This window comes from Mustela erminea, chromosome 14 (genome assembly GCF_009829155.1).
Source record: "Mustela erminea isolate mMusErm1 chromosome 14, mMusErm1.Pri, whole genome shotgun sequence".
NCBI classification, from domain to species: Eukaryota; Metazoa; Chordata; class Mammalia; order Carnivora; family Mustelidae; genus Mustela; species Mustela erminea.
Window position 1 is genome coordinate 55,791,665 of NC_045627.1, and position 12,843 is coordinate 55,804,507.

General features: G+C 46.6%; 1 long non-coding RNA gene across 3 annotated transcripts in view; it reads left to right on the plus strand.

The window, feature by feature from the left end:
- LOC116573447 overlaps positions 1-11,407 on the plus strand; it is a 31,850-nt gene extending 20,443 nt beyond the window's left edge. Inside the window, exons 1-4 of one of the 3 annotated variants that reach the window (XR_004278795.1) lie at positions 2,715-2,801; positions 4,643-4,697; positions 7,646-9,195; positions 10,379-11,407. This is a non-coding gene — a long non-coding RNA (uncharacterized LOC116573447). Of the gene's footprint in view, positions 1-2,714; positions 2,802-4,642; positions 4,698-7,645; positions 10,349-10,378 lie in introns of those variants that run through there. The other 2 variants (XR_004278793.1, XR_004278794.1) reach the window with 2 other exon arrangements.
- Positions 11,408-12,843: the final 1,436 nt, after the last annotated feature.

A 12,843-nucleotide genomic window follows, 5' to 3' on the forward strand; every position in this document is an offset into this window, starting at 1 on the left:
GAATTCATTAAAGCACTCTAAACAAAGGAGTGATTTAATCATGTGTATATATATTTTTTTTTTTATCTGTAAAAGGCATTTATTCTGAGAATCTAAAATCTGGACAAAGAACATTGAAATTTTTAGAAAAAGCCTACATGAGATTTTGTTGTTTCTTCCTAACACATTAACAAACCTAATAACAAGGAGAAGAAAATCTTGTAAAACGGTATCACTCCAGTCTGTCTGCAGTTACGGGATTTAAAATATTCCTGTTCGTGTGTATATTTCTGTAAGACAGCTTTGGTTGGGAGTGTGTAGAATTGAATGGAGAGAGAGGTCAAGACTGGATGTGGCTGGAATGGTCAGGATGCTATTGCACTAGGTCAGGTGAGATGTATGGGGCTTGGACCAAGGGGTTTATGGTTGAAATGGAGAGAACTTTTGTTATGTGGGATTAGGAGTAGCTGTGACTGAAAGTCCTATATTAGGGTGGCTTGGGCAGATATGCATTTGTTTCTCTAACATAATTAAAATCTGCACATAGCCTAGAGTTAGACTGGTAGCTTCACAAATAGCAGCCACTAGAACCCTTCATCTTGTTTGTCAACATATGACTTCCATCTCTTGGTCCAAGATGACTGTTCCAACTCCTGTGATGTTTTCATTCCAGCCAACATGAATGAGGAAGGGAGGAAATGGGTATATCCCTTCTCTTTGAGGGCATTTCTAGATTTACACATGATAATTTTAGTTATAGCTCATTCAACAGAATTTAGTCACATGGCCCCATATGGTTGCAAGAAGAGTTTGAGACATAAGATAATTATTCTGAGCAACTACAGGACCAGTTGAAAAGCCAGGATTCTGTGGCTAAGAACAAAGGGAACAACAAACACTGGGGACAACCAGCATCTTCTGCCACAGGAGTAGACAAAACTGAGATATGTTTTGGAGATAAAATTAACCAGATTTGATGAGTGATTTAATGGGGGTGGGTGGGTGATGAGAAGAAACAAACCTGATTCCCACTTTTTTGGACATAATCAGTGTGATAAGTGGTAGTACCTTTTGGAAATGAAGAAATGAAAGAAAGAGCCAGTTGGAGGTAAAGAACAAGAATTAATTAGCTATTGGGAGCTTGTCTACCCTGCCCTCAACATTATAGGGAAGAAATTTATCAGTTATTTTATTGTATCATTCCTGAGATGGTCTATGCCCATGCAGGCGTGTGGGAGTTTACACGGATTATACACACATATGCGTACACACATCTTTTATCTTATTTTTACAAAATAGTAGGGTTCGATTACACCATTACATATCCTGAATTTTTAGTGTAATGTGCCTTGGAGATTTTTCCATGTAAACACGTTAAGAGGTACCTTACTATTTTTAACCATCACAGAATATTCTATCTTATGGCTGTGCCATAGTTTAACAAGTTGCTCTGTTGTTTCTGGTTTTTACCTATTATGAAAAATGCCACGGTACATGTCCTTCTATGTATGTCACTACCACACGATTGGGTATAACGGTGGGACAAATTCTTTTAAGTAAAATTGTTGCATTCAAAGACACATGCATTCAAAATTTTGAGTTGCTTATTTCCCTTCAGGGAGGTTTTAGCAATTTTTACTCCCACCAGCAATATATCAGAGTGTCTGTTTTCCTATACTCTTGACAACTCAATGTGTTAAACTTTCTGATCTTTGCCAAGGCTACAGATTGAAAAATGGTACTTGGATTTGGTTTCAATTGTTTTTTTTTCTTTCTTTCTTTTTTAAAAATTTTATTTATTTGAGAGAGAGAGCAAGAGCAAAGGTGTAGAGGAAGAGGGAGAAGCAGGGTCCCCACTGAGCCTGGAGCCCAATGCAGGACCTCTGGATCACGACCTGAAGGCAGCTGCTTAATGGACTGTGCCACTTAGGGAGCCCACAATTTGGTTTTTTCTTACTATGAGTAGGATCGAACACTATGTTTAAAAACGTTTTGTTTCCTTTTCTAAATGTCATTTTTCTATTGGTTTGTTAATCCTTATTGATTTGAAAAAATTGGTTACATATTAAAGAGATTATCTGTTATGTTTTGCAAATATTTTCTTCAGTTTGTTTATTTGTTCCTCACAGTAAATTCCTTTCTGTAAATTATTATTAGTGACTTCTTGTGATTATGTCAGTTCAATATAGGTACCTGTTAGTACTTTCAACCTCATTTTCCTTTGCATACATAATTTTACATAAATGTGCTCATACCTTGAATAGAATTTAGGGGTCTGTTTTTATTCCAACTTAATAACGGAAATCTTTGTCATTCAAAATTTAAAAAAAACACTATTTTTAGTGGTTGCATTATGATTTTATCACTTGGAAGTACAATAATTTACTTAACAACCCCTTAACTGTTGCGTGTTTGGGTTATTTCCATTTTTAAAAACCACTTATAAGCTACTCATTCATGGCAATTTCATCAGGTTAAAGTTCTTGAAAGAAAACTTGTGAGTTGTAGCGTAGAAATCTTTCCTGGGGCTTCAACATCTCCCACTGCTCCTCCGAGAGTCCCTGGAGCTGGGGCTGGAATCTGGGATCCAAGACATCTAGAGGAAGCCAGCGCTGCGGAGGAGGCGCAGGGGGTGGGGGAGGCGGGGTGAGGCGGAGACTTGGCCGCTCCCCAGCCTCGCAGCTCGAGCCCCTAGCGGCCGTTAAGGACCTTGGTACGTTACCAAACCGCCATCTAGAAAGCCAGTTACGCTGTGGACATCCATCAGAAACCATTAAGTAATTGCAGGAACCTTCGCAGTCTCCTGCTAGTGGACGTGGAGTGTGAGTGTGTTAGTAGTAGTTCAGAGTCTCTCTCAGGCTATTAAAAGGGGAGTGTCGTTTAGCAAGAAAACGAATGGGCATTCCCCAAAGAGAACGTGACATATGGGAACTTCATATTGTCTTTTGGGGATAAGCTGGTCCTGCTGGAGGTGCCCATCACTCCAGGAGCCCTGGTTTCACTTTATCCAGTCTCCTTATTTTCTAGGTCTTGATATTTCCCTTTACCTTCATCCTGAAAATTCTATTCATTTCTCTCATATATTGGCTCCTCTATTTTTTGAGACCTCATGGCTTCCACCCCACCCCACATTTTCCCTTCATTTCAATAGAATACATCTTTCAGAAGGCTCCTCTAGGAGATAAATTTACATGTTGGGTCCATCCTTCAATCTATCCTCATAATTGGTTGATAGTTTGGCTGGATATAGGATTATATAGGATTATAGATTGGAAATATTTCATTTTCTACATTTTGTGTGTGTGTGTGTGTGTGTGTGTGTGTGTGTGTGTGTGTGTATCACCTCATTGTAGGAATTAAACATAATCAGAAAGAAGGTGGTAAAGGCAGTCTGAGGCAGTCTGAATGCAGCACCCTAACTTAGCCAGCAAGATTCAGAGAGCCCAGTGGACCAGGAAGCCAGGGGGTCCCACTGTCTGGTGGGCAGACGCTCACTTGATCCCCTGTTTTTCAGCACAGCTTACTGCCTGCATGGGGGGGCCTGAGGCCCTGAAATCCAGAGTTTCTGTGGATGAATGTCTCCAGAGAGTAAAGCTCCAGTCTTCTGCCAGTGGGAGTGGAAAGGGGCTTCTCACCGCTCTGTATTCACACTTCCAGGGACACCCTGCACTTTTCACCCGCATGCCATATCCCCCAACCCTCAGGGTCCCTGATGCCTCCAGTTCAGACCTTGAGAGGGGCCTGGGGCAGGAAGGAGCTTGCTCATAGCTCTGCTGCCCCAGGGCAGGTGTGGGGGGGTTGGGGAGAGGCTTGGGCTTTGGCTTGCTCGTGTTAGCTATGGAGTCACTCCACCTGCATCTGCAGACTTGCTTCCCCAATGTCATTGTTCTTGTCTCTCTGCCACTTCTATTTATCCTTATGGCTTGACCTTTTAATCTAACCCCTTTACTCTTATTTCAGTGGAGTTTTAAGAGGGAGTGGAGGTAGGTGTCCTTGTTCATTTTTTGGTGATTGTGGGAAGTCTCTCAAAATTCTTTGTGCATTATTTAAGCTTTATCTAGTGTCCTACAGCCCTTAAAGCAAAATCACTATTTTGCTGTGTGTGTGTGTGTGTGTGTGTGTGTGTGCATTGAGGATCAGAGGGCAGCAGTGCTAGACTCAGATACTTAGCTGAGTCTTAATTTTATGCCATGACTGTATTTATTTAAATCACGTCTAATCTTCCTAATTTCCCCCACATATGTTATAAATAGCTTAAGTTTTAAAATCTATCCTTTCACACACTGATATTAAATCTATGTCAAAACAAGTTCCTTTCCAGGAATAATAGAATCTGTCTTGCTTGGAACTTAAAAATACTTTTTTTCAAAATACATCACGACCTCTTTCTTCTTTTTGTTAAACAAGCTTGTGGCCCACCTCCATGCATTAGGAAAAATGAGACTTTAAGAACAATGGGAAATTTTAAAATAAAAAATTTGTCATAGCTCTAGATATGAGGTTTATAAAAATCTAATATAATCACCTGTTTTTATTACATTTATACCTGAAGTTCTCTCATATAAGTCCCTTTATGTCTGTCGTCTAAATAGAATCAACAAAAGTTAAGTATCAGTAATATTTACTTACAATAATAATTAATTATATGTATTTTTTATTCTAGAATCTCTTGGGTACAAGTGACAGCAACTCAACTCAAACTAACTGAAACCCAAAAGGTAATTAATTTTTTTGAATACCTGGGAATTCTGAGTTTATTCAGCTCAGTTCTAGTTAGATCAAGCTGGGTGTTTAAAAGGTATTGTCAGAGTTCTGATATGCACTCTCTATCTCTATATATAGGTATCTGTATGCATATATAGATACATATATATCACGCATTTTCTTTTTTTTTAATTTGAGAGAGAATGTGTGAGCCGGGGGAGGAGCAGAGGGGGAGAATCTCAGGCAGACTCCCCTCCTGAGCACAGAGCCTGACCAGGGCTCAATCTCCCAATCCTGAGATCATGACCTGAGCTGAAACCAAGAGCTAGTTGCTCTCAATTGACTAAGGCACCTCATGCAAACATTTTTAAAATAGAAATTTTATCATGTCAATAATATTCAAACAAATATCCAAATGAATTAAGTTAATCAATTAAGGTAATTTTTTCAGGAGGCTAAATCCCTTACTAAAAGAATGGGACATTTTAATAATTTTGCTCTTGGATTTTCCTTCTGGTATTGTGGATTAGAGCCACAGAAGGAAACCAAGTCTGGCATTTATAATCCTAGGACATTTTCTGGTCCCCATCTGATATCCTTTTTCTTATGGACATTTGTGTGTGTCTTCCTTGAAGTCTGCTTAGTATCTGCAGTCCCTTGTATGTTTGGTATGTCCCCTGCCTTACTGGTCATAGTGGGATGCAGAGGCTGCCTCCCCCAATGGGGAGATGACAGTGACTAATGGTTGGTTCCCCAGATTCCCTTGTAGCTATCCCATGGTCAAGTGACTCACATGGACCTGGAAGCAGGAGCCCGTGACTCAGGGAGATAGGGACCGGGAGCCTCCACTTGGATTGAGTTCCTAGAGCAGTGGTGACAGCAGGGCTGGGGTGGGACAGATGCAGGGTGCAGGGCTGGAGAGCTGGATGGAGCAAGCTGTAGAGCCTTTAGCTCGCTGCTGGAGGTGGGGCTGCCCGCCCTTAAAGAGCTGGGTTAGCTGGTTGTGGGCACCGACCCTGGGCTCCATGGAACCTGGCTCTCCATGCACATTGGCAAGGTGGCAATCTACCCAAGATCATTATCATAAATTCCGTTCCTGTTGAGATTAATTCGAGTTGGTTTCTGTTGCTTACAGCAGAGACCGTGAACTGAGGGCCTTCTCTTCCTCTGTTACCTCGCCTTTTGCTCTATACTTCTTAATATGCATTTTAGATGACTTCTTTTGGCTTCTGCTACTTGGATCTTCTGACAATTAGCTGAAAGAGGGGGTCTGAGAAAAGAGATAGAAGAGGACACAAGGCCACACTGGGCCTGGGAGGCAGAGAGAGCCAGGCCGGAGGAAATCACACCCTGCCGGCTAATCCCACAGGTACAAGCTGCCAGCCACAGGGATGCCCTCCTCCTCACCTTTGTGCACATCACCCTGGTCCTGTCCACCATCACCACTCCCCTTCATGATGGCAGTATTTCCTGGTGTTTCACTACTTCCCTCCTGGTCCCCTGAACACTTTTCCCAACACAGGGATCCTTTTAAAACATCAGTCAGCTTGGAGCACCTAGGTGGCTTAGTCGGTTAAGTGAATGACTCTTGATTTCAGCTCAGGTTATGATCTCAGAGTTGTGAGATCAAGCCCCACATCAGGCTCTGTGCTGGGCCTGGAGCCTGCTTAAGATTCTCTCTCTCCCTCTGCCTCTCCCCTGCCCCCTTTAAAAAAAACCAACAACAAATCAGTCAGCTTATGTCAATTCTCTGAAGATTCCAATGTCTCCCATTCCTCTCAAAGTCTTACAGAGGCTTAAAGTTTCCCTTCCCCCCACCCAAACATTCTTTTTACTATGTGTTTGATCCTGAGGAGAAATTAAGTGCAGTTGGGATGCTAGGGGTGGGGATGGGGGGCTAGCTGGGGTGCCCCTGGCCCCACCCCCTTCAGGAGCCATGCCATGCCCTCCTGGACCCATTGGAGCATCTGGATAGTTCCACAGGGCAGGAATAGTCAGTAGAGGGAAGAGGAGCCCAAGAGCTGAGCCTTATTTCTCAAGAGCAGAACCCTAGAGAAATAAATTGAGGGATGCAGCAGCCAACACCAGCCAACACCCATAACCAACCATTCCTACACCAGCAATGAGGCCGGCAGACAGGGGCCACTTTGCCCTGCTTGTCCCACAGCCGAAGGATGGACCACGTTTTCAGGAAGGGCCAGCCAGGGAGACAGACTGATTAGGCAGGAGGGTGTGGCGAGAGGAGGTCACTGTGGTGGTACTAGAGAGCGTCCACATCAGTACAAACCAAGGGGAAGAGGGTGATGGGCAGCGGATGCTTCCAGACAAAGTCTCAGCTATTGCGGAGAATGCTCAGTGTTCCTGTTATGAGGGAGACAGCCCAGTGGACCCCAGCGGAGCCCTGCAGTCTGTCCCCTCAGCACTCAAGCCCTGGAGGGCTGTGGGGGAAGTGATGGCACAGGCTGGAGGAAGGGGACAAGTACCCCTCTCACAGCGTCGTGTGGAGAAGTGTCCGGCTCTGGGGAAGGAGGGGGGCAAAGGGCTGGGGGTGGAAGGTGGCCACAGCGCCCCAGCCACACCTCTAATGCCCAGAGCCGGACCAGCCCACCCGCCCAGGGGCCTGAGGTCAGGGCAGGACCGGTTTCTGGTTTGCCAGGAGGAAAGACGCGGAGAAAGGGTAGGAGTGGAAGTCGGCCTGCGGAGGCCCTGAGAGGGCTCAGCGCCGGCCACCGGCAGGAGCCCCGCAGCTCGCGGTGGAGCAGGGAGGAAAGGTGGCCGCTGGCCCGACAGCCTCCAGCCCGCACCCGGGAGCCTTCCTTGTGCCCCGGGAAGCTTCCCTTCCCTCCACCCGCCCGGCCTTGGCTGCTGGAGCCCCTGCTTAACGCGGTGAGGTTGGCGACGGGGCGGCCCAGCTGGGCTCGCGCCGCCTCGTGTGCTCTCCCTGGTACTGTCTGTCCCACAGGGCCGGCGGGAGCAGCCGGAAAGACGCGGAGGCACGGGCCGCTGTTGGGTGGAGCGGCGGCCGCCTCCAGCAGCAGCGCGGGGACCCGCGGAGCTGTCACCTCCGTCCTCCACCTGCCGCGCGTCCGCGGGCAGTTCCTCCCCTCGGTGGCCCCGGGGCGCGGGTGCCGTCCCTCGGCCTCTGCCCTCAGGGTCATACAGGCTCCTCCCGGCGACCGGGGACAGAGATTCCGCCTGTGGCTGGGAACTGGAACTGCCCGAAGACGCTCCCGGGGACGCTGTAGGCAGCGCCCTGGCCGCAGGGAGAGGCCGAGTCTCGCCGAGCGAGGAATCGCAGGGTCTGGCAGCCGCCGGGCTGCCGGCAGGGGGCGCTCCCGGTGCACACGAGGGGCTCCGCCGCCCGCACAGGGTGTAAAGCGGGGGCCCCGGGGCCCTGCGGGGGGTCTAGGGCTGTGCAGGGCCGCCGTGGCTCCTCACAAGGGCTCTGCTGGGCGCCGCGCAGAGTCCTGAGCGGCCTTGGGTCTCTGGTTCAGCGGCCCGGGGTCGCTGGCAGAAGCAGGGCCGTGCGCCGGGGCCCCGGCTGGCTTAGGCTGCCTTTGCCCTTCTGCCTGGAGGCCTGGCCGAGGCTGGCTCTCCCTCACAGTGAGGGATTCCTGCCCGGATCTGTGCTGCTGGAGAGGCTGGCGATGGCAGCGGGGACAGCAGGGCCTTCCCCTCAGGCCGGCAGGGGCCTGGCGAGCGCAGGGGCTTTGCAGTCTCCAGGGCGTCAAGCAGGGCGTCCTTGGGAGCTGGGCAGCTCCTCCGAGCGGCCCTGGAGTAGCAGTTTGGGTGGGAAGGGCTTGCGGTTGGCGGAGACCGGGGGCGGGGAGGAAAGCTGCAGGGGGTGGGTTAGCTGAAAGCCCAGGTTTCAGGGAGTGCGATGTCCTCGGGTCTCTTAAACCCAGGAGCAGGTGTGTGGCCGATGCCTCATCGCCTTCCGGCCTGTGAGTCCTAGATCTCTCCTTCCACGTGTGACCAGCCCCCCCCCCCCGCCCCCCCGCACGCAGTCTGCCCAGGGTCCTTGTAGTCGCAGACTGGCTCCAGGACGGCCTTCGGGTCCTCGGGGTCATGACCCACAGCAATCCACGGAGCCTTCTCAGCATCCTCAACCTGCCTCTCTTGCTGGGATGGGAATGCGCACTTCTCACGCAGATTTCCACGTTCTGTGGGGGAGAAGGGAATGGGAGATATTCTGCTTGGTACCGGGCCCCACAGCTCCTGGACCGTCTGTCCCTCAAAAGGCAGAGTGTGGACTCCCCCCTCCGGTTCTCTCCTGGGGGAGCTGGGGGCAGCCCAATGGCACCGCCGCAGACAGTGTCGGGCTTGTTGGAAAAGGCGAATTTGTCTTTGAAGCCAGTTTGCAATCGTGATGTTCCCGCCAGCTTCCAATTGCAGGTTTTCTGCCTTCAAGTCCGGATGGGCAGCACGCCTCTGCTGACGATTTGCACAGAGGACACCGTCTGATGGAACTTGCCTCAGCCTCTTCCCTTTCCTGCCGCCGGGAGCCACTAGGTACTCGGCGCCCCCCCTCTGCCAGCGCCCTTCCTCGTGAGGCCGGGAGCTTCCTCAGCCTCGGCTCCTCCAGCATTTCCCTGTGTTGGGATCATCCTTCAGCGCCTTCATGATTCCTGCTTTGCGGGGAAGTCTGGAGGCAGGAGGAGCTCTGTGGCATCTCATCAGTGACCTTCATGGCCACCACTTCCTGGGGCAGGAGGTGCTGGGCCAGCCTCCCCACAACTGAGCCATGCTTGCCAGTGGCCTCCAGACCATTGTCAGTACCAGTGAGTCTGTCCTCAGCAGAGGTGGTGAGAGCCCCGTAGTGTCCTGGCCTCGCGGCTGTGCTTGGAGTCAAGGTGACCTAAGGTCAGCTTACATTTGGGAAAAGCTGAGGAGAGGTTTGGTCCAAATCACCTCAAAAGAAAATCAGTTCAAAGTTCACCTGAGGAACTGATCTTTGTAATGGAATCAAAATACAGTGCTAGACAAAAAGCAAATATCAACCAACTAAAATATAATTGAATGAAAAGCAATAAAAAATGATAAAAGTAAAAATGAAAGAAAAATGAGAAAAAGAAAAAAGAATAGGGGAAAAACAACCCAACAACCAAAATAGACCAAAGTGCCAAGGAGGAAACAAGCTAACCTTGGTCAAAGTCCTTCAGGTCACTGAAAAGCAGCTTCCTGAGCTTGAAGGAATGGCACCCTAGGCGCAGCCAGAGATTCCTTTGGTTGTTGGAGTTCTAGAACAATAGTACGAGGTCATAGGAATAAGTGGACCTAGTGTGGCAGAAGATCATCTACAGTGATTTTCTCCCTTTTTTGATCTCAAGATCATTTACTCTTTAAAAAAAATTGAGAACCCAAAGAGCTTTTTGTTTATGTAGGTTACAGAGATCAATATTTACCATACTAGAAATTAAAACCTGCAGGATGCCTCAGTGGGCTTTTCATGTCTAGTTTGAAAAGCTGTAATAATTTTTGGCTTTTAAAGAGTTCATAATGTCTACACTTAAAATATTCAATTTCTCTTTCTATAAAACTCTGAACAATTGATTAAGAATGAAACCACAACTTAACTGGCATTGTGATCCTCTGTAAGAATGTTCTGTTGGATAAGATACAAAAAGTCTCCTTATCAACATTCATGATGCTAAGGGGAAGAGACTGTCCTCATATTTTCATTTCTTGTTTACAGTTTTGCCCTGTTTCTTTGGAGTAGATCCTCACCTAGGAGCCAGAGAACTCGCCATGACAGTTTCAGCATCTGGAACCCTAGAGGTTGCAGCTGTGAGCTGAGAAGGCACGTCTTCTTTCTTTTTCAGGCAACAATCCTCATGCTTGGTGTTGCTCTCATTCAGTGTGGGATGGGGGAAAGGGGAGTCTGTGTGGAGGACCTATCATGGCTCACCAGGAGGAGGGGGGAACCAAGATGCCCCTGAGTGATTTTTAAAAATCATTTTACTGAAGCATAATACACAGAAAAGTGCACACATCATCAGCGTGCGGCCCGGTGGCTGTCCACACATCGAACACACGTACTTAACTAGCATCCAGGTCAGGCAACGGGACATCACCAGTTTGTCTTCAACCCCCATCCTCCTTTCCAGTCACTTTCTGCACAGTCATGACCCACGTTCTGTCTTCTGACAGCATAGATTAGTTTTGCCTGTTTTTGAACTTTACATAAAGGGAATCACAGTATTCTTTGTGTCTGCTTCCTTTGCTCACTGTTTTTGTGAGATTCATCTACCTGCTTGACTTTGTCATTCTAAATGTCATGGCGTCACCCCTGGTTTCTCCATTTTACTATTCCTGGGCGTTTGGGTCGTCCGCAGTTGTCTGAGGTTAAGAATGGTGCTGCTCTGAACATTCTCGTTCCAGTCTTTGGTGAACATTTACATGGTTTTCTGTTGGATAGTACCGAGAAATGGGACTGCTTGCCTAAAAGGTATGCGTACCTTCAGTTTCAGTACACACCGCGATTTCTACCAATTTACACTCGCATCAGTACTAACTTCTAGTGTTGCTGCCTTTTAATTTTAACCTTTCTGTGGGTGTGTGGTGGTGTAGCATTGTGGTTTTAATTTGCATTTCCCTGATGATTAATGAAGTAGAGCACCTTTTCATATGCTCACTGGCTATTTCCTTTTCTGGAAGTGCTTGTTCAAGTCTTCTGGCCATTTTTCTATTGGGTTGCCTGCATTTTTTTTTTAATGGGTTTGTAGGTATTCTTTATATATTTTGGGTATGACTTCTTTGCTGGATATGGCCCAGCATTTCCTTCCTCTCCACCTATCCCATCTCCATTAACCGCTTGGTGCCACCTTCTACTTTTATCAGTCTCTCATGGCTTTCCAGCAATTGGACTTCTTCCTTGAACATGTCCTGCCAGGCACCCTGAAACCTACATCAGTGCTCTGCACTAGCTCCCTATTTCTGCCTGGAATGTTCTTTGCCTAGAGATCCACATAACCCCCTCCCCACCCTCCTTCAAGCATTTGTTTCAGTGTCATCTTCTCAGGTCTTCTCTGATACACCTATTTGGCCTTGCAAGGTGTGTAGCAAGACCTATCTGCCACTCCCTTCTATTAATTTCTTTTTTTAAAAACTGTGTTAGGTAAATTTTTAAGCATACCCCAAATTAGAAATATTAGTATAGAGGCCCTTCACATATTTATCATCCAACATCAATTATTATCAACATTTTTGCAATCTTATCCATAAATACATCAGTCTATATTTTTAATAGAAAATACCCATTTTTTGGAACACAGACATCATGCCATCATTAAGTCTGATAAAATTAATAGTATCACATAACACCAATTCATATGTATATTTCCCATGTGTCTCAGAGATGTCTTGTTATAGTTGATATGTTTAAAGATAAAACAAAGTGTACATGTTGCTTTATTTTTTCCATAGTAGTATCACCATTCAAAGTACTATCTATTTTGCTTATTTGCTAATTTTCTGTTTCCCTCCCATTAGACTATCTACTCAATTTGGGGAGTGATTTTTGTCTGTTTTGTTCTTGGCTGTATCTCCAGCATGTAGAACAGTTCCTGGTACATAGTAGACAGAAAATACATGTTTATAGAATGAATAAGTGAAGGTAATTGGGAACATGGTTGTAATAGCCCAAAGAGTATGGCATGTCACCACAGTCAAATCTGTTATTTTCCCTCTCTAAAACTTTGGGCAACTTTCGTTTTTGGGGAAACAACTTTTCTGAGCCTCAATTTTCTTATCTGTAAAATGGGACTCACCAACTTTGTTGGGTTTTGATAATTAGAAAAAAATAAGTGTACATTGACAGTTAATACACAATGAGTGTAGCTACTATTTTTACTTTTCTCTGTAACCACCTTTGTAAGGCATATCTGTGAGGCATAAGCAGGTGAAAAATGTGTAGTAAAGAACTTGTCTTGCTCAAAGAGAGGTGTGTCCTTGGTCTCTGGCTCCTGGGAGGCAAACTCTAAACTCTTGGAATTTTCCAAGTGACAGGGATGTCTTTTTATTTATAGTGGCCAGTGACTCCTGGTGAGCCCCTTGATATCAGCCCTACCCCTGTGGTAGGGGAAAGAGCTGAATGCTGAGTTCAACTCCATGTGAATTGAACAATCATTAATACCTTCATAGGAAGCCCCCATAAAAACT